We start from the raw sequence: 26,777 nt of genomic DNA on the forward strand, positions 1-26,777 counted from the left end.
TGATGGGGGGAAAGGAGGGAGGAAGAAACCCTGCCGGTCGGTGGGGGTGGGGGATGGGTCTGTGAGGACGGGGGCATATGGGAAGCAGGTCACGACGGCCAGTGCGCAAACCGACAAGGTGGAGGATTTGGGGGGCAAAGATGATGGTGTGGGGAAGCTCCCCAAGAAGTTGCCTTATATGGGTTTGGCTGTGCCCCTGGGATCGCATCTGTCAGAAAAAACGAGAGGGAAAATTTGGAGGCATGAGTATGTGGATGTGTTTAAACTGCTACATAGGGAGATTCAGGCGAAGGAAGGGTCTAAGGAGGAGGAATGGGAGTTGACCAGGCGGCCAAGGGTGCCGGTTACGATGGAGAATTGGACGTCGGCTTTCTTGATTTACGCGAGTATATATTGCGAAAAGCATGGTGATCGGGCGATTGCTCTGTTCAAGTATATGGACGTGATTAGGAAGGCGCAGCTGCATTTCGGGGGTTTTGCTTGGCTGAGCTACGACGAGGAGTTTAGGGCCAGGATCAGCGTCAATCCGGACAAGCCATGGGGGGAGGTGGACCAGGAGCTTTGGATTCAATGGATGTCTTCGACGCAGGCGGCGGCTTCCACTCATACGGCTAGCGGTCTTCCTGTGACTTATCGGTCTTTTCAGTCGCGCCCCGCCCAGTCTGGGGCGGTTAGCCAAGGAAGTTCAGGTGGTTCGGAAAACCAGGCAGTATGGTCCGGGGCTGCGGGACAACAGTACAAGCCAGTGTCTTCAGGAGCCTGTTGGGGTTTTAACAAGGGTTTCTGCAACCGCCCCTCCTGTAAGTTCAAGCATGAGTGTTCAAAGTGCGGGGGGCGGCATGCAGTTACACAGTGCCTCACGTTGGCTTCGCCGTCAGAGCAGTGGAAGCTTGCCAAGGGTAGGGGTCAGCCTGGGCCGAAGGGCCCATACTCCGGTTAGGTTGGAGGCCATGTGTCCATGGCTCTCACGGTACCCTGATAAAGAAGCGGCGCTGCGTTTATACTGGGGTTTCATGGAAGGTTTTCGGATTGGTTATCAGGGGCCGAGGGAGAGACGTTGGGCTGAGAACTTGCGGTCGGCCAAGGAGTTGCCGGCGGTAGTGGCGCGTAAATTGGAGAAGGAGGTTTCGGAGGGCAGGATTGCGGGTCCTTTTGCAGATTGGCCGATGTCGGATCTCATTGTATCACCTCTGGGGGTGGTGCCCAAGAAAGAACCTGGGGAGTTTCGATTGATTCATCACTTGTCTTGGCCTGAGGGAGGGTCGGTGAATGATTTCATTGCTGAGGAGGACTCCAGAGTACTGTATGCGTCGGTGGATGATACCATAGGCTTGGTGCGGTCCTGTGGGAAGGGGGCGGAGTTGGCCAAATGTGACATCAAGTCGGCCTTTCGCCTCCTCCCCATTCACCCCGCGGATTTTTCACTGTTGGGCATGCAGTTTGACGGATCCATCTTCGTGGACATGGTTCTACCGATGGGTTGTGCGATTTCCTGCGCGCTTTTCGAGACTTTCAGCTCCTTTTTGCAGTGGGCCTTTGTGGACCGCAGTGGACACCGGCTGGTGTCTCACTATTTGGATGACTTTCTGTTTGTGGGCACGGGTCGCGCTGGCGCTTGCGGTGCGGCTTTGCGGCAGTTTCAGTTGTTGGCACAGGATTTTGGGGTGCCTTTGGCACCGGAGAAGACTGAAGGGCCTAGTTGTTGCCTGACTTTTCTCGGGATTGAGTTGGATTCGGTGGCTTGGCAGGCGCGGCTACCGGTACGGAAGGTGGGGGAGATGCAGGAGGCTTTGAGAAGTGCGATCGAGGTTCGGAAGCTGGAGTTGAGGTCTGTGCAGCGCCTGTTGGGGTTGTTGACCTTTGCGTGCAGGGTGGTGAGGGCAGGAAGGACGTTTTGCAGGCGGCTCGGCATGGCCATGTCGGGGGCGGCCCTCCCGCATCACAGGATCAGGATCACGCTGGGGGTCCGGTCGGACTTGCGAGTGTGGCTGGTTTTCCTGGAAGACTTCAATGGTGTGTCCTTGGATTTTGCGCGTGACCGGATGGTGTGGCAGATTCAGCTCTACTCTGACGCGGCAGGTGCTGCCGGTTTCGGAATTTTCTGGGACGGCCGCTGGTGTGCAGAGCAGTGGCCGGCTCATTGGCTGCGACAGGGCAGGAGCATTGCGTTTTTGGAGTTCTTCCCCTTGTTGGTTGCTTTGCTGGTGTGGGGCCCCGAGTTCAGGAACAGGTCGGTGTTGTTTCATGTGGACAATATGACTGTAGTGGACTTGGTGAACAACCAAAAGGCAAGGGACCTGCGGGTGCTGCGCTTGCTGCGAAGTTTCATGCTGCTGTGTCTGCGTTACAATGTGCTGTTCCGCGCGCAACATGTGCCAGGCGTGAGTAACGAAATTGCGGATGCGTTATCTCGTTCGCAGTGGCAGCGCTTCAGGGAGCTGGCGCCGGGAGCGGAAGCTTGCAAGACCAAGGTGCCGGAGGGTATCTGGGCCTGGGGGGAGTGAGAGTGGTTGGGTTGGTTGAAAGGTCAATAGCGGGGTCCACTAGGCGGGCGTACAGGTTGGCGTGGTCTGAGTTTGGGTCCTTGGTGGGGGGAGAGATGGGAGTGGGACGGTTGTCCAAGGAAGAGTGTGAGCGTGGGGTGGTGCGCTTTGTGTTGGATTGCATGGATAAAGGGCTGTCGCAGACGACGATTGCGGGCAAGTTGGCGGGTGTATCTTTCTACAGCATGGTGTATTTGGGTTTTGATCCGGCTAGGGCGGATCTGCTGAGCCGAATGTTAAAGGGTTGGGGTCGGGTGCGGGCGGAGATGGGTGGGGGGGAACTGCCACGGGAAGCGGTCACGTTCGATTTGTTGGTGCAGGTTTTGAGGGAGTTGCATTTTTGTTGTTATGACGGGGAAGAGGTGGGGCTCTTTCGTTTATGCATGATTTGGATGTTTTTTGGTGCATTTCGGGTGTCAGAGTTGCTGGGGACGCGTGGGGCGCCGGGCCGAGTGTTTGCGGACGTGCGTGTGGATGGGGTTCGTTTGGGTATATGGTTGGGACGTTCCAAGACAGACCAGTTGGGTCGGGGCAAATGGGTGTGGTTGTCGGAGAGTGGGTGCGAGGGTGTGTGCCCGGTGCGTGAGTGGCTGGCATTTTGTGGTCGAGTGCAGAGTTTGGAGGGGGAGATTTTTGTGCATGCGTCGCGAAAGCGCTTGACGTCCTCTCAGTTGTTGGCGGTTCTGCGGATGGCTTTGCGGAAGTTGGGCAGGGACCCGGCGCGTTTTGGCACGCATTCGTTTCGGATCGGGGCGGCCACTGCTGCGGCGGGTTTGGGTTGGTCGTGGGAGGAGATCCGGCGGATTGGTCGGTGGCGGTCGCGTTGCTGCGAGCGCTATGTGCGTAAATGAAAGGGTGGGGCGTGCTGCTTGGCCGGCTGCACTGTTTTTTGTTGTTGCTTCTCTTGTTCTGCTGAGGTACTAATCTCTTTCTCTTCGTAGGTTGTGTTCGTGGGCCGGGGGCCAAGACGGTCACCTGGGTCGTTGGGCACTCTTTTGTGCACTGGGGGGAGAAGTATGCTGCCAGGCAGGTGTACGGCCGTAACCTAGGCCTGAGGAGCAGCCATCATGAAGTGCAATGGTGGGGTAAGAGCGGAATGCGTTGGGGAGAATTGCTACCATGGCTCACAAAGAAAGTGGCGCAGCTGGGCTGCCCGGACATGCTCATCATCCACTTGGGAGAGAATGACTTAGTGAAACAGTCGGGGGTGTCACTTTTGCACTTGATGCAGAGGGATTTGGATGCAATGAAACGCAATCTGGCTGGCGCCTGTATTGTGTGGACTGAGTTTGTTCCACGACGGATCTGGAGGGGTGCGCTTAAGCCTGCGGCAGTCGAACGGGCACGCAGAAAACTGAACAGGGCTATGAGACTCTTTTGTGCAGATAAAGGGATCCACGTGCTGGCTCATGTCGGGCTTCAGCTGGAGCAGCCACTTCTTTTCCAGGACGACGGCGTGCACCTTTCTCACATGGGGAATGCCTTTTACCTAATGGAGTTGTGCAACCTGATTAGCCATTTGTGGAATGAATCTATCTGGTGTCCGAGAGTATGAGTTCGAAAGGTGCACGTGTGGTGGGGCAGGTAACCGCCCTCCGGGGGTTCCCTGGGTGGCGGGAACTGGGAGGGGTGGGGAGTCCATGACGGGCAGAATCAACCTTTCAGGGAGGGGGTTACAGGTGCAGGATGGGGGGAGTGGTAGACGGGAGTGTGATGGATGGAGATGACAGAGGAGTTGGAAAGTGAAAGGGGGAAAGTGAATGAGATGCAAAGAGGTCATGGTGTGAAGGGTGAGTGGCTGGTGAAGCACGTGAGTGGATGATGGGGTGAATGGCAGGATGTTGGGGGATTGTTAAAAGTTAATGTGTTATGTTTATTGCTGATGTCATGCCTGTCCTAATAAATGGCCTTTTACGCTAACTGATGCGTGGAGTGGTTATTGCGCGATGCGGCCCCCGGGGGAAAGCAGGTCGGCAGACCAGTCTTTTCCCCGGGGTGTTCGCGCGAGGTTAGGACACGGCAGGAAGTAGTTTAGGGGGATAGGTCAGGGGTGGGAGGGGTTAGGAGGTTATTTAAGGGGACAGGAGGGGGGACGACTTCCTCTTCCTGTCCCCGGTGCCTCAGGGAAAGAAGTTAGTTTTACCACCCACCCACCCTACAGTTGGAAAAGGGGTTGTGGGCGTTTGTTTGTAATTGCCAAAGTTGGGCAATGTACCAGTTTAGGACAGGATGGCAAGACAGGGTGTTGACGGGAACTGGGAGGGGTGGGGAGTCCATGACGGGCAGAATCACCCTTTCAGGGAGGGGGTTACAGGTGCAGGATGGGGGGAGTGGTAGACGGGAGTGCGATGGATGGAGATGACAGAGGAGTTGGAAAGTGAAAGGGGGAAAGTGAATGAGATGCAAAGAGGTCATGGTGTGAAGGGGGAGTGGCTGGTGAAGCACGTGAGTGGATGATGGGGTGAATGGCAGGATGTTGGGGGATTGTTAAAAGTTAATGTGTTATGTTTATTGCTGATGTCATGCCTGTCCTAATAAATGGCCTTTTACGCTAACTGATGCGTGGAGTGGTTATTGCGCGACTCCTACGTGGGGCTACTCTAGTCCAGAGGCGTCAGGGCCGTGTCAGGAGGGCCGCGGCGTCCGCTGATGCTGCCCCTTGTCCTCTCAGCAACCGGTCGTCAGTTCCTCCAGGAGGGCGCCAGGTGGTGATGCGAGCTTCCGCAGCCTGCCACCAGCATCAGCTGCAGCGTTTCCCCATCCTCTGGGTGTCGGCACTCGGCTCATTCGCTAGGCTGCCATTTTGTGGTCTCAGGCCCTAGCCCCGACTCTGTAGGTTTTCACCTCTATCAGGGGTGCTGTCAGAAATCTGCACTCGCTGACAGCAGCCTTGGAGGTAGTGCATACTCGTCCTGCAGTCTACAGTGATTTTTGATGCGGGGGATGCAGGATTTTAATGGATGGGTTTCCGTCTGGCCGAGCTGCACTAAAGCGCAGCCATTTCGTTGTGAGCCCTCTAGCGCCCCCCAACTCCCACAACTTTCTTTCCAATGAGGTCACTCTTTAACATACTGTAGTCGGCCGGTACGCCATGGCTAGGTCCGGGGTGTTAAAACTATTGAGCCATGTTGCTGTGATAAATACTAAATCAGCCTTAAGCTATAAATAGTATCCCATGCCTCCATACAATGTTTTGGAAGTGATTTAGAATTACCACAGGATTGTGGGGAAATAACCAATTTTAACCCCAAGGCAGGAGACTGAGACCACCACAGTGACCTGTAATAGCTACCACAAGAGGGTAATGAAATAAACAGAAAAATAATAAATTCAAATTTTAATAAAACTGTCTCCTGCAACATTCCAAGAGCATAAGATAATACTTCAACATTTTACAGTCATAAAAATGTGAATTATCCAGTTTCAAGACACTGCCAGGAATGTCATGGGGAGATGAAAAAAGATTGAAGTACAATGTTCTAGACTTCGTCCTAGATGCCATACGAGGGGGCGACAGGGAAAGACCACTACTAAGAATTAAGTCAAGATATATATTACTATTGGATACAAATAAACCAAGAGCTGTAAAACATGGATGAAGAGTTGTATATACACCTGTGATTTATGGATTAAGCTCTGTACATTATGCTTCTGTTAGGATTTGATGCTCTGGTTTTATTCAATTTGCAGTCTATAATTTTTGTGTTTATTTGCCCACCAGCTTTTTTTTTTCTTCAAATGTACTCCTCACGTTCCTTTACCACTACCCACCCCTAAGCTCTCAAATTAACCATACCTCCGTTTACCACTACCCACCCCTAAGCCCTACATTTAATATTTCATTTGTTTTTTTACCTTTTTGTGGGGGAAACCCTCAACCCCACTTATTTTTTTTTAACACTGCTAACTTTCCAATACCATCCCCATAACCTACATTTACCCATGCATCCCTTTACCATTATCCCCAAACCCTAAAGTTACTCTTACCACCCATTAGGACTACCTACCCCACACCCTAAAATTACCCTTGCCTCCTTTTACCACTTCTCCCCCACTAAACCCAAAATGTACCTTAACATTAATTGAAATATATATACATACAAACATATACACACACAGAGACACTAACGTTGCCTATAATTACCATGTCAGGTAAAGGAAAGGCACAAATACTAACATGCATGGCAAAGGCATGAGTGATAAAGGCATTATTGTAAAGGCTGTTTCCCAGTGATACAGGAGTTAATCTACCTATCAATGGAGCCTTTGGCAACAGCTCAGACTGGAGGGAGACGCAGCCTTAGGCAGAGTGTAGCAGTAGGTGATGAAGTAGATAATCCACCTAGCTATCATTGCCTCCAAAGGTCACTCAAATGTTATCATTAGAAGGCAGGACCCAGGTTCAATCACAGTAAAACCTCAATGTGCACCAAATCTTAAGCTTCTTCAGCTGAGAGGGAATGAAGATGTTGACAGAATCTGAGAAGATCAATCGCTACATTCAAATTAATTTCCATCAGAACATAGAGATGAAGCTGGTATGGGTCTGCAGAACTCCTTGTTCCTGATATATTCTTATGTATGGTTTTAAAGCACAGAAGGCGGCATATCATTCGTCCCCCTCATTGATGTTACAGCCAACATCAAGCTATTGGCTCAAAAGGCTTGTGGGACAATTGGACATGGAGTATAACAGAGATACAATGTGCAGTGGATGACACAGGAGTCGGAACTAAGTATATTTGAAGATTTAATGAGTGAAGCAGTACTCTGGTTTGTCTCCCTTTGTTATCGTCCAAACTCATTATTGAGTTCAAATAGTGAAGTTAATAGCTATAGTGGTCCTAGACATTGGCATGGACCTCAGTGTGAAAAATATTATTGGGGTGCAGCATGGGTTTCGGACAGGAGTAGGGACCTTAGAACAATTGTTAAATCTTTATCCATTAATTAAAAAATACACTGTAGCTAAATATTTTCCTATATATCTGTCCTTTATGGACCTGTCTTGTTCTTATCACAGTGTCATCAGATCTAAGTTGTGCTCAGTATTGCTCACCAAAGCAAGATAAAAATCTAGATAAAAAAATGATGGACTTTCTGTGGGCTTTACATTATGATTTATTGGCCAGAGATAGATTTAAGGTGAATGGCAATGTACTAACACTTTCAAATTAGCTAGGGGTGTGCACCAGGGTTTGTACTCACACCAATCCTGTTTCTCCTAGATATCAATGATCTAGAAAAGTGTCTGAGGTGGGGCAGGATATGCCGGCAGCCACAGAAAAGCCTTATAACATATCCTCTTATCTGCTGACAGAGCAGTTCTAACAGCCACAACCTTCAAAGGCCTAAATACCCTTTGTGATGCCTTCATTAACTTCATGGAACAGTTGAATCCCAAAACCAATGTTATCAACACTTTTTATATGTCCTATGAGCATAAAAAACCTGAAGATCTAGGATCATTTGATCAAGGGCGTATCGAAATGGCTTATCAGTTTCCCTACTGAAGTGTGACCTTTGATGGTGATGATTAAATGTGGAAATCAATTCCTAGGCAACTACAAAATCATATATAACTATATCAATGCAAAAAAAGTAAGTCCGAAAAAAACAATAAGCTTATATTAAAAAGTTCTATAGTGTTTATTAAAGAATGACTACAGAAATCTCATTAGTGTTAAAAACCATCATAGATGTGACCATACAATTAAAAAAGGATAAAAGTAATATGATTATACTTTATCTAGACAATGAAAAAGTACATACAATTTAAAAAATATCAACAACAAATCATACAGTTGTTACATATATAGAATCTACTCCAGATTAAAATTAATTTGCTCACCAAATGTTGGGGAAACTACATCCCGGGTCTCCTTTCTGATTACCTCTCCTTCTCTCTCCTCAGACTTCTCCCCCTTCCCAAGTTTGCCCCCTTTTTAGGTCTCGCGACCTGTCAATGCGCATGCGCATTGAGCGGAGCGAGACTTTAGGGGCTTAAACAGACTTTAACTAACTGGCGATTTGATGCTGTGCCCGTGCGCTTTTAGGTCAATGCGCAAGCGCATTGACCTAATATGCGCGTGCCCAGCATCAAATCGCCAGCCATCTGTTCCCCAGCAGCTCTTCCCGCTCCGCCCCACAAGCTTCCCCCCGCGTGCGCTCTGCCTGAGCCGCACTCCTCCCACACCTTTGAAGTGAAGCTTAGCTTCACTTCAAAGGCCCCTGCTGCTTCACACCCTCATGCCGCTCTCCCCGCTCCGCCCCCTCCCCTGCCCCCCGTGTCGCATTTCTCCTCCCCCCTCCCCACAGCAATGCCCTCCGTCTTGTTTAGATTTCCCATCTCGAGTTTCAATCTCCAGCGTGGCAACATTAGAGCAGTGTTTTAGTGAGTATATTTTTCTAGCATTTTGCCACACATTACGTTATTATTATTTGTAATCGCTAATGCTAACATTGGGGCTCTATCTCCATTGACTTAGATTCATTACTGCTATTGGTTGGAAATATAGTAGCAGGCTATTCCTTCACTTCCGGTTTGAGTAAGTGTGTTACAGATGGCCTGCATCATGACACGCTATGTTTAGAGCGCACGGTGCTACATGTTGGTTTTACTGTGTCACTGTTTTTCCGAATACAGTTGCATTTTCACTCCACCCTTTGCAATATAACACACGGGCATGGTTTGTGCCCACTTTATTTTATTTCATTTCACTCAATATACAGTGTTTACTCTTTTCACAAGTTTTTTGTGCACTTTCACTAAACTAACACACGGTGTCTTTCTTTACTACTGTTATGAATTGACTTTTAGCTGGTACATCCGGTGTTATCTTTGACTCTTTTGTTTTGATTCAGCTATTGCCATTATAAATTACAAAAACTTTAATTTAAGAATTAATTATAAAAAAATTAAAAACCATTTTGATTTGTAATATCAATACATCGAAGTCACGTTAATACAACACATATTGCATTACAAATGCTATAGGTGTCACATTTGTGAAAGTTAAAACTATTGGCATTGTAAATGACAAAGCTATTAAATTCGCTATTTTCAAAACCAACACATAAATAAAAAATTTGTCATTTACAATACCAATAGCTCAAACTTTCCTAATGTGAGACCTATTGCATTGCAAATGCTTGTTTTCTCTTGTCGCCTCACTCCCCCCCCCCCTCCTCTCTTTACCACCCACTACCTATTATATCCATTGAATCCTCCTTGACATACTGTTAAACTCACTTTTTACAATAACATTCTGGTTCCAGCAACTTGCTTCTCTATCTCTATCTATATGTACCTCTAATCACTATGTTCCCTAATTTACTCCCTGTATTTTTTATTGGTTTGTACACCTGTCTAACCTGTTTTATTCAACTGCCATGATTGTTTTTATTGTGTCCTTCCATTGCTGATGTAAAGCACTCTGATACCCCCGGGTGGAGCTAGCGCTATATAAAACCCTCAAAATAAAATAAATAGTTGTTTTGTTTATCGAAAGGTTTTAGTTCTGTCAATGTAGTACATAATGGCTCTTTTGACAGCTAATGTATAGAGAGTTCTTTCTGCAACTGAATCTGGTTGTGAAACGAATACTGGCAACTGAATTGACCGATTATGGTGAAAGTGGGAGACAACCTTTAGAAAGAATTCGGGTTTCTGCAAAGGACCACCCTGTCTCTGTGAAGTTGGAAGAAGGGTTCTTCTAACACGTTGAAGTGATATCATGGCAATTAGAAATACCATCTTCTAAGAGAGAAATTGGAGGGGGCAATTATGTAGGGGTTCGAATGGAGGACCCATGAGTCTTGTGAGAACAATGTTAAGATTCCAGGAAGGTGCTGGTGGACCCAGGGTTGTATCACTCTTTTATTATCTTCCATGAAGGCTTTAATAACTGGCACTTTGAATAAAGACAGTTGTCTGTTTTGTAGATGGGTAGCCACTGCAGCAAGAAGTAACGTATAGATGTGAATGTGAGCACAGAGAGCTGTAAATGCAGTAGGTAACCAATAATGTTTGGTACTGTGGCACTGAATAGATTTATTTGTTTAGCATGACAATAACAAACAAATATCTCCCATTTAGCTGAGAAGCATGCCTTTGTGGTAGGTCTATGTGCTTCTTTGAGAATGGTCATACATTTGGATGGGAGATTAAGGTTGCCGAATTCTATGACCTCAGGAACAGATTGCTAGGTTGAGGGCCTTGAGATCGCTGTGTCTGATTTCTCCATTGTTCTGAGTGAGGAGGTCCTTGCTGAGAGGAGCTTCTGGTGGGGAACTACTGAGAGGTCTAGTAGTGTTGTGAACCAGGGCTGTAGTGCCAAAGTGGGAGCGACTAGTATGAGTGTGATAGATGTTTGCCTGAGTTTTTGAACAAGAAACGGAAGGAGAGTGAGAGAGAGAAAAGTGTAGGGCAAATATCCCTGACAAATTCATCCAAGGAGCATTACCCTTGAATAGTGGGTGTGGGAATCTGGAAGCAAGGTGTGGGCGTTTTACATTATCTGCGGTTGGGAAATGATCTATGTGAGGAAATCCCCACTTGTGGAAGTAAGAGAGGAGGACTTGATGGTAGAGTTCATATTCGGGGACTTGTTTCTGCATCCTGCTGAGGTCAGCAAAATCGTTGTCTGTTCCCGGGAGGTGTTCTGCTAACAAATAAATGTTGTTATGTAGTGCCCAGTGCCAAACGCTCTGAGATAGGCATGAGAGCTACTGAGAGTGTGTCCCTCCACCTTTGTTTTTGTAGATAGTGAATGGCTGTCAAATTGTCCATCCAAACTGGATGGACACACTTAGTACAAGCCATACAACAATGGAGGAAATACTCCACTGATTTTCTGGTTTGTGGGTTCGGAGCAGGCTTCGAAGCTTTGAGATCTGAGCAGTGTTTTTGTTTTGGCACCGAAGGCCCACTCGTTATCTAAGCGGTGGATGTCGACGGTTGGCTCGGCACTGACGGGAGTTTGGCACCGAGCCGGAGAGTCCCAACCAGTCGCTCAGTGCCGACCATGGCCAAGAGTCAGTGGTGGTCTGAGGGTCTCTTGATCAAGAGGGGGTGTGTGTTTTTTTAGAATGCTCAACACAGGTTTCAGGGACAGGGGTACTGTACTCACAAACTGTGGGTCCGGTGTCACGTCAGCCATCTCGAAAGTGACTTAGGGTTTGGAGTTGGAACTGTCCTCAACGAAGAACGCCTCTTCTTCGGCTACGGAAGCTTCAGGGTGTTCTTCCTCTTCACTGACGTCTTCATGGCTGAAGATGTCTAGTGGGTCTTCAATACTCCTCTGCTGCATGTCGAGCTGGTGTGCTGGATAGGTCTTGGAGTGGTTTCTTCAAGAGAACAGAGCGACGGCCTCGCAATCCGCTTTTCTGTGTTCCGGTGACAGACTAAAGACCTGATCTGAGTCGGTCCATGGATATTTCACATGGCAGCGAGGGCAGAAACAGCAGAATATTCAATCACTAGCAGGGCATTATCTGGAGAACCTGGTAGAAAGTGAATACCATAGCCCGAAGGGCGAGGACCTGTAGGTGTCGTGGTGGAAGCGCGTCGACTTGATGAACGATGAAGCTTTTCTTGATATGCAGAGTGGTAAAGCATGATTGAAACAATACCGATAAGGGATAGAGTGTAAAATTAACTGAAAAGAGCACCGTAATGGTCTCGACCCGGAGCGCAGGCACACAAGTCCAACCCCGAAGGTGGAAAGAAACAATCTAACAATGGAGTCAATGCCCATGCGCATTATCACCAAGAGGAGGAGTCACCTGAACTCGAAAGACTTCTTTGAAGAAAAACAACTTGCACACATCCGAATCCAACACTAGATGGCAAGAGGATGCAAAGCATGTGTATCTACAGCTAAACATGCCTCAAACATGTTTCTTCGAATACTTTCCTCTCGGAAAGTGTGTTTTAGAGTATGTACGTTTTAAAATCATCTATACATCATGGAAAGTCTTTGATGTTTACAATTATTTATGTTTAGCGATTTGTCTTCGTTCGTATGATATTGACACTTTAACATGCAACTTCCATTCTATAAAAGGATAAGCCGCACCCTGAAACTCAGGCTATTCTCTGTTCTTTGATAGTTCTCATAATGGCACCTGTTCTTTCGCAGTACTTCCTGTGATCTAGCATGAGGGGTGCCTAGAAGTAAACATCACCTAGAGGCACCACTGATCCTGGGTCAGAGTCAGCATTCTGAACTTCTGCAGGGAAGGAACCAATTCAGAACTCCCCTAGGGGAAAGTACCCCTATACCCTATTCCTTTCAAGAAAGCCAGGGGAATGATTCTGCAATCCCTTTCTAAGGCTGGTACTTGCACCAGTGAGCCTAAGGGAGGAATTGTTGAGTGTGTTTGGGACCTCATGTGAAAGGAAACTGTGACATCATGCTTAGATTTTTTTGTTCTGTCTGACATGGTAACGTTCCTAGCCAGTGGACTGAAACCTCAAGTCTACTGGAAGATAAGCCACGCTTTTTTTGATTATGCGCTGTTGTTTGGAAGTCACTGGTGATCTTTCCATGTGACAACCACCTCCTTATTTTATCTTTCAGGAAGACCACTAAGTCCTCTTGTGCCCAAAATCTGTATCAAAGTTATCCAGAAAACACTTTTACAAGAATACTAGACTTAATTAGGCTCCACCCAAAGGGTACTCCTTTTGAAATGAGTAGAAACCAGGCTCATGGCCAGCCAATCACAATAATGGTCACGGTCAGCTAATTATATTAGTGGTGTGCAGGCTTTTTATGCCTTAAACCTCATTCTGAAGACCGCCTACCTGCTCTTCTTTGTAAGTCCCCTTAAGGAATCCTAATATTAATTGCTGTGCATGAGATTGTTTGGGTTCATGAGATGGGGGGACCACTGGGTATAGGTACATCTGAAAATATATGACCTCCTAGGTTGTAGGGTGCTCCAGAGGATTCAGTGGTAGTCAGAGCTCCTGTGTACACATCACCTTGATTGTCCCCATGTGTCGCCTTCGCCAGATTTGTTGATCACTATATAACTGATTGCAATGCAAAGGTCAAGTGTCTGTGTTTGAATTCCCATCCTTTGAATGTAACAAAGGATGAGTCCTTAGTGCTAAATGGACCTAGACTGAACCATTTCCAGCAGGCCACACCGTGGTCAAGTAAGAACAATATCTGAAGAAAGACTGTGCCATGGGTGTGGCCAAAAGGCTAAACAATTTACAGGAAAATATGGGATATCTTTCCATCTCCCACATCCTGGTGGGCTGAGAAAGCAAGACTCTAAGATCCTCACCTGACAGGACAGAGGTCAGTTAGATTTCAATACACTCTCCCCCCTGAGTGTGACAGCTAGCCCTTGGCTACTTGCCATAAATTAGCACCACCCCTGATAGGAAAAAGTACCATGACATGGTCGGCTCTACCCAAACGTTTAGGGCAGAGATTAACTTCGCACCCACTATACCAAAAGGGGTAACAAAGCGAAATGCATTAACTGTTTATGCATTAGACTTGTGGGGCACCAGAAACAGAAAGTCATGCTTCTTCCATAATTGCTGGGGCACAATCTTATCAAGGTCACCTGGATGGGAGACAGCATGCTAAGGAATCAGTGGGTGTAGCACCACAGGAGAGAGTCTTAGCCAGGATTATGGTCCCATATACTGGATTAAGATTTGTTGTTTTTAGTACAGTTTAATTTAAAATAATTTATTTTCTAATAAGACAAGCACTTGACTGAACTTTGTATATATCCTTCCTGATGATTGATTGTTGGATTCTGAGTTCTTGCCCCCTCCACACTACCACCCTGAAAGACCTCTGAGTCCTCACCCTCGCTACCCTGAAAGCTAAGTGCAAGAAGGGTTGTACTTGACCTAGTTTACAGACCCATAGTAGGACCGACCCCAGGACACCAGTAACAAATGACCTCAGCCACCCTGGTCAGAGCCCAACAGCCCCAGGATGGCCCTGTGGCACTCCCAAACAGGGTCTGAAAGAAACGCTGCAATAAAACAAGCATTATAAACACTGCGAACAGATAGTGTTCTGCATGTTTTTTTAGGGAGATGGCTCTTTAAACATTGCTAAAAGCTAATTTACAAGAGTCAGGAAAAACCAACTCAATCCCTGTAAAAAAATAAAAGGCTGAAAAAAAAGTTATTTACCTTCGGTAACACTCCAGGTAGAGGCGATCTAGTTGTAGATTCCTCTCCTTTTGAATATTCCACAGTCATTAGCCTGGTTCTGGAAACTTTTCAGCAGTATCTCAGTGGACCATCAGGTGGTGCAGTGTGGCTCCACAATGACCTTGGCCCACTCCCGAAAGGAAGTGCGGATCCTTTAAGGTCGATACCTCTGCGCGCTCACATCAGTTACTTTCGAGTCTGCCCTCGCCCCCAGATGCAGAGCCCCAAGAACAAATTGGTTGTGCCTAGTGTGCAGATTCCGAGACTTGGGATCTTACTAATGGATAGAGTCCAATCACAGAATAGGGAGGACAGAAGAGTTGGTGAGGAATCTGCAGCTAGAAAGTGTGTCATCAAAGTAACTTGTTCTTATGAGAGAGACTTCTAGCTACATATTCCTTACCTTTTGAATAGATACCCAAGTAGTACCCATTTTGAGCTGGGTCTGTGAATGGACTCAACAGGACAGAGCAGGCAAAATGCTTCTCTTGGTGACCCTGACTGTCCAGACAATAGTGTGTTGTGTACGTACGGAGGGAAGCCCACAGCTGCCTGGCATATGTTTAGGAAGGGACTCTGCATGCTAACACCGTGGTAGCAGCTGTAGCCCTGTTAGAATGAACATGCAGTCCTTCTGGAGGCTGCTATTTACCCAAATGGTAACAGATTTTAATGAGGAACACGACCCAGAGGTACATGGTTCTCTTCTCTATTGCTTTGAATTTTCACTCCAGAGAACCTCACAAACAGCTGATTGTCCACCCGGTGTTCCTTGGTATGAGCAATGTAATACCCAAGTGCTCTCTTGGGATCCACGCAATGGAGTGCTCTCCTCCTCAGAGTTGGAGCACAGAACGTCGGAAGGGTGATAGCTTGACAGATATGGAATGGTGTCACAACTTTTGGTAGAAATGATAGTCAAGTCAGTCAGTCAGAAAAGCTTTATTAGGCACAAATTTGTGTGGGCCATAAAAGCACAAACTATTACAATAAATGTTACAATAAATTATCACAATAAATTATCATGTGTATTACAGCTACAAAAGTCTCATAAAACTCGAGTCTGCAGAACCAGTTTGTCTGGGGAAAAAATAGTGTAGTGTGGATTAACACAAAAAACCTGAAGCTCACTCACACGCCATACTGCGGTGATGGCGATGAGAAACACTGTCTAAATAGTAAAGAACTGCAAAGGACAGCTGTGAAGCGGCTCGAACAGAGTGCACATTAAGTAAGTGAGGACAAGATTATGGTCTCATTGGGGGATAACAAAGGGAGAAGGGGTGGGGAACAGATGTTATACCCTATTCAAATATTGCATCACAACCAGTGACTTAAACAAGGAGAGCCGAACTGGCAACTTCTAAAAGCCCCAAAAGGCCGAAAGCTAATCTTTACCCATGCCTAAAGCAAAGCCTTGCTGGGCAGGAAACAAAACAAACAAAATGTCAGAAAATCTGGCCTGGAGGTGGTCAATCTGGAGTGTGCTGCACCAAGCCACCAATTTGTCCCCACGACAAGCATATACAGTTTTCGTCGAGGAACACCTGGTTGCCAAGATGACATCAACCACCTCTGTAGGACTGCTGAAGGTGTTCAGCTGTCACCACTCAATCTGACGGTGGAGGCTGAAAAGTCCCAGGTGCAGCACCCTGCCCTATTGCTGAGACAGCAGGTCCTCCTGGAGGGACAACCTGACCGGAGGTCATATGCTCAAGCCCAGGAGTTCTGGATACATACTCTCCGTGCCCAATCTGGAGACACTAGGATAAATTGGGCCCAGTGGTTCCTGATCTTCTTGAGAACTTGGGGCATTTGTGGTATAGGCAAATGGCATGCTACAGTCCTGAGTTCCACTTGAGGTGGAACAGTTTTCCGAGCGAAAGGCTCCTTGGAAACTCCAACTCGCAGAGGCACTGAAATTGCGTATTCTCGCGGTGGCGAACAGATCAAGCCATAGTTCTCCCCATTCGCAGAAGAAGGCTTGCCCATTTTTTAGGTGTAATTGCCACTTGTGATTTGCTATGCACCAACGGCTGCCTTCATCTGCCCTGATGTTCAAAGAACCCATCAGGTGATTCCCATCAAGAAAATTCCTGGGGGTCGAGCCATTCCAGAGGCACAGCGCATCCTGGCATAGGGTCCAAGACCTGACAATGCCTGTTTGTTGCAATAGCACAAGGTGGTGGTTGTGGTGGTGGTCTCCATGAGCACCTGAACCAGCCCTCCAATAGAGTGAGGACCAATTTGATAGCGATACAACATTATGAAATTCTCTTTGGGAACACATTTGTTTAATGGATGCAAATCAAATATTGGACAGTACTGTACTGAATGGGTTTTCTTCACTATTAGGAAATATCCGGAGCATACTCCCTTAAGTTTTTGACGCAATGGAACTGTTAGTAGTGCTTTTTTGACTAACAAGTGTTTCTTTTGGTAGGATGGGAAGTTGAGAGTTCAGTGTTGGTTTTGGAGGGAGGAAGTGCCTTGAAGCGAATTTAATACATTGTTTGGATTATGTTTAGTACCCATCAAGTTATTTTCAATCTTTTTACATGATCTAGCATCACTCCTCCTGCAGAAGAAGGGAACTGAAGGTGTTAAGGCATCATTGCTTATTCCCAAAGCAGTGTCTACCTCTCGAGTGAGACATCTTTGGCAGTGGCAATTGTCGTCTTTGATACTGCCAATGATATTCTGTTTTTTGGTTTTGATGAAGCTGGAAGGCCATTTTAGGTGTTGTTGGAAAAAACAACGGTCTCTTGGGTTAATTTGTCTGTAGAATGTTTTTCTTCCAGTCCAACCGCCTTCAGAGTTTCAGCTTCATTCTTCATGCAAAGCATTTCTTTAGCTGTATGTTGGCCAAATCAGAAGTGCCTGAGAATGGCAGATTATCTCATTTGAGCTGGACTCCTGGTTTTAATGAAGATAGCCTCACCCAAGAGGATTTTCTAATAAACTTACTCTGTCAGTAACCTGTGCAGAGAGTACTGCAACACTAATTGTATGATTTGCCAATAAAGAACCCTCTTTCACCATTTCCATAAAGTCTTGTTGTCAATGTTTTGGCAAATATTCTATTAACGAGTTCATGCCTTTCCAGATCTCCATGTGATACCTTTCAAGGAGTCCTGTGACACTTAAATTTCTGAGGTGTGTGATGCTATTCCACAGACCTTTCTGCCATTGGCATCATTTTTCTTGCTTTCTCCTTCTGGGGTAGGGCAGATTCTGATGTTGAAGAATGTGTTTACGTCTAACTGCTTTTACTATCACTGAATACTGTTTAGGATCTTATCTGAGGAAGGGTGGATCCTGAGCAGGGTGTCTGTCTTTAGTATTGAAAGAGTTACTGCTTTCACTGTGGCAGGAATAATACATTGTCTTCAGCTATCTCTAGTAAGAAAGTTTGGTGCTGATCTGGGTTGAAGGATTTTGAATATGATTGACACCGATGGTTGAGGTGTCTCAAATGGAATGTCAACTTTGTTGCACCCCTTGCCAGACCTACCTGGAAAGTAATGATGTCATCAACTGGGGATGATCGAGTTGGTGAGCATGCAGGAGGTGTAGGTGTATATGAGGTGACATCTTTATCAGAATCTTTAGATTGTGAATGAGTTGTTGATTTTACTCCTCTTCACAGGAGATGGAGGATCCCTCTTTCTTATTAGTGACATAGAAGTTGCTTTCAAAGCTTTCCTTGGATGTGATAAATCACATTGAACTAGAGGAGTCTGAACAGGATTCTCAAACAGTATAAACGGCGTTAAAGACATATATAAAAGTGGAGTCAGGTCAAGTGAAGAAAGTGGATTAGATCTAGATGGGGGAATAGATGTTTATTTCTCCCTGCCTCTCTTTCCAGATTAATGTTGATCATGTAGAGGAGATTGGGCAGCTTGTACAGCTGACAAATGTATGGTCTGTACTGTAGATTGTGATACTTAGATAACCGTGATAGTGATTCAGACCTTTTCTGTGTTTTCAACATCTATAGTGATGGTTGACAGCAAGTGAGGTCTTTTCAACATTGATAGTGATGCATTCAGCACCATACTGTGAGTTATCACAGATGGTGAATCTGCCGTCAAATGATATTTTCCCGACGTCGTTGATGACCAAAGATGGTGTTGATGACTGACCCGAGTGTTGTTTGATTGACATCATTGAACCTTTCTTTGATGGTGAACAGGTCACCGCAGATAGCTTCAACTGTGTCGTCAGTGACCCTTCCGTAGATCTGTGGTGTCATCTGGAATGAGGTCGTCTTTTTTATCTTGACCTTCCTCTATGATGATCTTTACAACAGAATATAAGCTGGGAGACAAATCTTTCAAGTCTCTGTCTTCTTTTTTTCCTCTCCTACCTTCATGTCTTCCAGCATTCCTCTTAAGCGAATACCTTGTCTGTCCTTTAAAGTCCTCTTGGGCATCTTCTGACAAATGTTACAGAGAGAGGGGGTACGCACACGACACACACACCTTACATGCATCAGTCGCAGCTTTTTTTCCTCTCACAAGAAAATGAGATGCCGTTTTGACTGAAAATCCAGTCAGAAAATGGTTCACTCGAAACAGCATGTTTAAAAATGTAGCATGGAAGTAAAAGAACTGGCGATCTGTGATTACATTTTTTTAATTTTGATAGTAAAGCCTCAGAAGTGTTCCTAGGATCCTTCTCTCTGAAGATGGAAACAAGAACTGGGTGAGAGGCAACTGTTAGTACAAGGCAAGCTGGGTAGGGGGGCCTCCCAGGTTCTTTTTTCAGTCTGTTAACTATAAGCCAACAGGCTGCATTTTTCTATTTATATTCATAGAGTCATTGTGCTCTGTTTTCTATCGAAAGATGCTACAATGCAGTTTTAAATCTGAAATGAGAGTTTTTTAAATCTGAATATTCATTAAAAATGAGACCTGTGCTTCAGGCTTCCATTCAACAGATATACTTTAAAAATTCATGTACAAAGACATTCTTCTGTGCTGTTGCCATGAGACTGAACTATTTAATGGTGTTTCGGGATCCGCACAAATGGCATGGAATTACTGGCTGTTTATGATTACCAATGGAGATCCTACAAGGGAGAATCAATATTTTACAGAAAAGAGTACCTAGTTTTTATGATCAACATCTGGGTTGGTTTAAAATAAGATGTGTGCAGGAGACAATAAGTGGTGAGGGGCTCTGGGGCAAGAGGGTCCCCAGGACATGTTTGCGTCACCAGTGGCTGTGCCTGCTGCTCCTGCCACCTGGAAGCAGGGGTGGAGGGCATCATAGGACCGGAAAAGTGAACTACAGTGCTGAGTGGCACATAAAAAGCATGTGAGAGAAGAGAGAAAGGGAAGGAGGATGAGAAGAGTGTGAAACAGAAAGAGAAATGATGGTGAAAAAAGAGAAGGTTGTGTACAGTGAGGAAGAGGCTGAACGTGGAAGGTTAACAGTGAACAGGAACAGAAGAGGAGAGCGAGAAGGGGTCTGCCAGATCAGAGAAAGAGAATGGATGGTGAAAAAGAGGAGAGAATTACTGAGGGAGAAAAGAGAGAAAAAGAGATGCAAAAAGATTTTCAGGGTGATAGAGAGAAGGACGTAGAGAGAAAAAAGAGAGGGCAAATGTTGGGATAGAAAGTCTCCTGAATGAGTCTGGAGAACGTGCTTCCCTACCACATACTGATCTCCTGGAGAGTTGTTTTCTTGATCGCTCTACCTCATTGAGCATGACAATCACGTGTGTCTGAGGGTTTCTCTGTTTACATGGACTGAGACTCTAGAGCTTGGCTGTGAGGTCGAGGAGGCATGCATAGTGCACCCTTCTTTTACAGAACAGCTACTGCCTTCTCTACACAGGCTGTAGCAGACTGACAGAGGTTGCAGCATTATATTATATTCAGGGGTACCTGTAACCTTTAGTAACAGCTGCCTACCAGCTCCCTCCTGGTAATGTCTGTGCAGTCTCCCTTACCTGGGTTCTTTTTGCCTCTGTCATATCTTAGATGTGTGTTTTGAGAGCCAGTGGGTTCACTGGGTGAGGATGGTGAGATGTTCCTGTGGAGACATCATTCATAAATGAGGCACTTTACCAGGTATTTTACATACAATTATAGGATCATAGCAAAAGACTCAAGAGGTGGTGGATTGCTTCCTATGGAGAAAGGACTACACAGTGGGCAATTCAGTGGAACAAGAAACCCACCTTCAGTCCATAATATCACATGGAATTCAGCAGCAAAATTTGCCCAATTTCAGTAGATTTATTAACTCTCCACAACATTCCGATAAGTGAAAAGTGCTCACAAGAACTATAACATTAACAACACCTCAAAGCTTACCAAATGTGATTGCCCACGGTAAAGGCAACACACAGTCGTATTCGCATCTAATACACAGAAAAGCATTTGCAGTTATTCCATCCTCTGCCGATTCTAATGTCCTGAATGAAGAAAGTAAATCAAAAAAGCTATTGGGACCTTATCTGGAGGTGAACTGTTTGTCAAGGCTATGTCTAGGGAAAACAAAAAGATAACAAAATGAACGGTGTCGAACAACAAAAGAATTTGCAAGTTTATTTATTCTGTTACACTCAAAAAATAATGGAGTAAGTGCATCTTTAACACCTGATTAAAGGGACACTATCACAGCATAGTCCTTCTAATATGGACACTAGATCTACAGCACAACTTGATACATTCCCCGTGAAAGAGTCAAGTGAGTATAGAACCATTGACTTTATGTTGGCAGGGTCACATTTGCAGGTGATTACTATTATAGTAATCACCTGCAAATGTGACCCTGCCAACATAAAGTCAATGGTTAAGTCAGTAAAGAATGCTCAACATTGCTCTTAAATCCCATTTTATTACTTTACCATCATCTTGAAATAGGCAGTGAACTAAATGCAAACTAGCTGTACAATGCATGAATAAAATAGCCCACGATATCAACCACATTAAACGAGCGTAAGTTAGGAAGTGAATATAAATCAGAGGAAAATGAGTCAATATGCTCAAACCAGGGAGACATACTGTATCGTCGAGTGAGAATGCAATTGCTCAGAGGAGAAAAACCCTGGAGAAAAAGGATATGGAAGATTGTATCACCCCAATACCTTCAACCTGCTGAATATTTTTTCTCTAGTTTATAAAAGCGAAGGGGCACATGATATAATAAACGGAAGAACGTTTCTGAAAGCTACTGTAAAAAGTTCTCATCTTATCACAACCACATTCAAAATATATTCAATCAGTAAAGTTCATTCCTGAACTCGACTTGAATTGGGGCTCATCAATGAATCGACTATCTGAGAATGGTGCTATTCTCATAAGGAAACATGAAAACTATTTTCAAATTAAAGTACTCAACTCTCACAAGAAGAGTCAACAAAGTATCCCTCATCTCTATGACAGTCTAACTCCAACAGATTGAATCTATGAGACCAGTACCATTTCTGGAACCCCCTCTCTCCTCAGAAAGCAGTAAATATAATAAAGATGACATCAGAATGAAAGTGAATTGGTAAACAATCCAGCACATCAGGGTATACTTACACTCATCTAAACGACTGGTCACGTCTTACAGAAGTAATCGCGTCAACTAAAATAATGCCATTATAAAGGGAAGCACATTCTTCAAATTCACATATAATCTTGACTGGCCCAAGTTCAAACCTGACATCTCTCCTGGAACCTAGTAGGAGCTCATAAATTAAATGAGACAAGTGCTTTTTCGCAAGTTTTTCATGTAACATGCTTACAATTAACATGGTGCAAGGACAAGGCAGTAATAATAATAGTTTATTTCGGCTACTAAGCTTTAAAAGCATACAAACATCTCTAAAAATACAATCGCTAGTCAGACATCATATACAATAGATATCAGGCTGGTAAAAGTAGCTTAAGATAAAATAAATACAACCTTCAAACATACATATTAAAAGATTCAGATAAATAACATTATGTAAAACTTCATAATTGCACTATTTATTTATTATTTATTTATTTAAACTTATAATGCGCGCAGCTACCCGTAGTGGGTTTCCCGGCGCCAAGGGACAGACTAAAGAAGAAGAACTAACAGACTGAAATTACTGGTAAGTAGCCTCTAATCACTGCTGAAAAAGCAAAGTTTTAAGTCCCTTACGAAAACGAAAGAGATTGGTTTCCGTCTTCAAGGTCACAGGTAGGGCATTTCAGAATTTAGGACCCAGGTGGGAAAAAGAGCGGCCTCCCATTTTTGCTAGCCTAAATCTGGGAACGGAAAATTCACCATTCCCTGAAGATCGCAAATTGCGACTCGGCTTGTAGGCCTGAACTAGGCCCTGAGGATATTTGGGGGCTGAGCCTTGTTTGATCTTAAAAACGTGACAAAGTACTTTGAATTTAATTCGGCTCGGAATTTTGAGCCAGTGAAGGTCACGAAGTGCAAGAGAGGCGGATGTTCTCCTAAGGACATTGCGCAGCCATATTCTGGACTACTTGAAGTTTCTTTATCGTTGTCAGATTGGCTCCAAGATAGAGAACATTGCCATAATCCAGGCGTGAAACAACTAATGCCTGGACTACGGTTCTCTGTGTAGAAGGGGGCAACATCCACAAGATTTTTTGAAGCCATCTCAAAGTGGCAAAACAAATAGAGGCCACCTTCACGGCCTGCTGTCTCATTGTGAGTTTATCATCAATGAGAAACCCGAGATTGCGTACTATAGTAGCGGGCTGAGGGGTAGGTCCCATATCGTTGGGCCAATGGTGGTGGCCCCATAGATCCTTTCCCTTGCCCAGTATCACAACCTCGGTCTTGTCACCGTTTAATTTCAGGAAATTGCTCTTCATCCACTCGGAGACTCGAGTTAGACCTACTTTCAAAGCTGAAATTTCATTGCACTCCTTGTTAGAAAGAGAAAAAATAATTTGAGTGTCATCAGCGTAGGAATATAAAGTGAGACCGGCTTCCTCCACAATAGTGGCCAGGGGTCTCACGTAAATATTGAATAGTAAAGGACTAAGTATGGACCCCTGGGGGACACCGTGCGCAGACGGACAAACTATAGAGGAGGCAGAGGCAGAGAAGACCTGAAAAGTACGGCCACTTAAAAAAGAGGTTATCCAGGCTTGAGCAGAGCCCTCCACTCCCAGGGACCGGAGAGTAGCGAGGAGGATGGAATGAGACACAGTGTCGAATGCAGCGCTCAGATCAAGAAGAATGAGAGCAGATGTTTCTCCGTGATCGACACTGTGTCACAGACTCTCGGTAACTCCTAGAAGTGTGGTTTCGGTGGAATGATGTGCTCTAAAGCCTGACTGAGATAAGTGTAAAAATCCCGAGCTCTCAACAAAGTGGGTTAATTGCGTATTAATATGTCTTTCCAGGATCTTTGAAAGAGCAGGAAGCAATGAAATAGGCCTGAAGTTAGAAAAGTTGGCAACATCTGCTCCAGCCTTTTTCAAAGACGTTCAAGGGCAAGCTATAACATACTCTATGTATCACAGTACCCAACATTACGTGCCATGTGGTTATAGCAATTGTATCTCCTCGTATCACATGAGGTTAAGGATTACCAGCAGGGAGATTCTTTGCTCTAATTTGCCAAGGTCTCTGTAAAAATATGGCCACTGCGAGAACGATTGTTTCTCTTGTTTCACTTTAAAATAGTCTCAGGGACTCTCGATCATGCCTCACACCTACCAGCTTACACACTGCAATAATCCAGTTCTTTTCGAGAGGAGGAGCTACGCTAGCAACCAAGATGGCCGCGTAAGCTCCCGGCTCCGCCGACCTCCGCCAGTAGCTCGTAAATCCTGGTATTTATCCTGAATTTGCACCGGACTCCCGGGTGATTGAGGTGTTCCTGAATCTAAAGGTGCAATCCCGAGATTTCCATCTTCTCGAATGATGAAGATATGCTGTGTTTTTATTCTCGGCCTAACCCAGTGTTGAAGCCGGGGCCTCGATTTCTAACCCATCCGGGTTGGAGTTGAACAACATCGGCCGCGGGACTTGGGCGGCGTCCAGTCTCCCGAAGTGGAGAATATCCTGATTGACTTGGATGGCGAGACTGTGGTCGGTTGACTCCGAAGATACAGCGGCGTGTCGCGCCGGTCACTGTGGTCGGGGGTCCATTGCCCGGAGGCTCTGCTGAGCGCTCGGGGTCGACGGGCTTGGATCCTCGCCGGAGGCGGAGGTGTCGATATCACGATCTTGAGAGCGCCCGCTGTTACCATCTGCCCCTCCTGTGCCTGATACCCCGGAGTAGTCGACCTCCGGGGTTCAAGACCTGATCTGTCGCTTTGCGAGAGGGGATGGAGCGGGTGGAATATATGCCGTCGCTGCGGAGCGTAATGGCCGCCATTGGGGCGCTCCACTCGCAGGTCACCGCCATCATCCAGAAAATGGTCGTAACAGTTGACAGTATCTGCCTGAGACCGGACTACGACCCTTAATAGGCTTGAAGCAAGCAGTGTCACCCGCGGAGCAGGTTAAGCCTGAGACTGAGGGCCCCGTGCGGAAGCCAGATTTGGTGTTTTCTGTCGGCTCCCAAATACCAGCTATCGAGCCTGGGACTACCATAAGCTCTTCATGCGCAAGACCGATACCGCCCAAGATGGACATAGACGATCTTATACTCCAAAATAAGTTCCTCAGTAACTATCGGAATAACTCATTATCCTTTTCCGTCCAGTTGGCTCAATCACGTCCTTGTGTCTTCTCTTTGATGGACAGTTATCTCCGTCGGACTTGTGGACTTCGAGTACGAATATCCTGGTTTCGATCCTACAGTACTGACTTTCACTTTTTGGAACATTTGGATACTTCTATTGAAATGGCAGTTCGAGCGGAGAGGCTCGCATGAAAAATCGGAGCGGCCAGGGTTGAATTCGACTGTCTGGGTTTGATAAAATGGCTTCATTTGCTGCGGGACTTGTAACCTATGATGATGTGGGAGTCGGGTGGTTTTTACAAACTCCCCCGGTTGGCTTGTAATTGTAGCTTCAAATTGTCTTGATTATATTTAGGGGGGGTTGCCTCTGGCGGGGGGTAAGGGAGACCGGGGGCCTGTTTAATATCTCCTCCTCCATTCTTTCTTCTTTTAGGGTTAACTCTTGGGGGACAGGCACGGTGCTAGTGGGGTTAGGCCGTAGCCATTGCAGGGGTGCAGGGTGGGGGGTTTGAGTTTTTTTTTTCTTTGTTTAGTTCTATGGCCTTTGTTTTTTCCCTTTTCTTTTTCTGCCTTTTACGAGAGGTGGGTTGTCTATCCTGAATCGAATTTTCTCTCTTATCTGGGTGTCTACTTTGGTCCTAAATATCCTGAAGCGTGGGTGGGCAGGTCCTACTGACTGATACTTACCGAGGTTGTTGATTATCCTGTTTCTCCTCTTTCATATGCTTGTCGATTTGGACGTCTCATACTCCTGCGTATTGATTTCTCTGCACTGGCCTCTTCACCTACATCGGTTGTAATCTATTCTATCGTATGGCACCTGATATTTGTAATGTTTCCTCTTGTTTTTCTCAATAAAAAGATTTTTAAAAAAAATCCATTTCTTTCGTGGGGTTGCGTATCAAGGGCAAAAAAAAGAAAAAGTGACTTTCTTTTTTAAATCCAGACAGAATGGGCAGTGTGTCAAGGAGCCGTCTGGTTTATCCCATTCGAAGGTAAACGATCTTAACGGTAGAACACCACATTTAGACTGAACATACAATCATCTAGCTTGAGAGGGAGCAATTCTATTCATAAATGGTTCAAAATTAGGCAGGCCTTTATGATTAAGGAACTGCCCAGTTGAGGTGCTAACATCAAAGTTTCACCAAATCTCTTGGGTAGCCTTTTCCCAATTTGCTTTTTTTAGCGTCATTATAACACCTTTCATAATTTCTGCTGGTGTGTTCCATAGAGCTTCCATCTTGACCACTTTGCATTGTTTTTTAACCATGGGGTGCAGACTTGCCGGTCACATGCAATCAGGAAACCAATGCGGGATCACACTGCTTCACCTCCCAGCGGGTCGCCCCTGAGCATTGTGGTCAATTCAGTTCACCAAGCTTGT

Source organism: Lissotriton helveticus, chromosome 1_1, assembly GCF_964261635.1.
Source record: "Lissotriton helveticus chromosome 1_1, aLisHel1.1, whole genome shotgun sequence".
In the NCBI taxonomy this organism is placed as follows: Eukaryota; Metazoa; Chordata; class Amphibia; order Caudata; family Salamandridae; genus Lissotriton; species Lissotriton helveticus.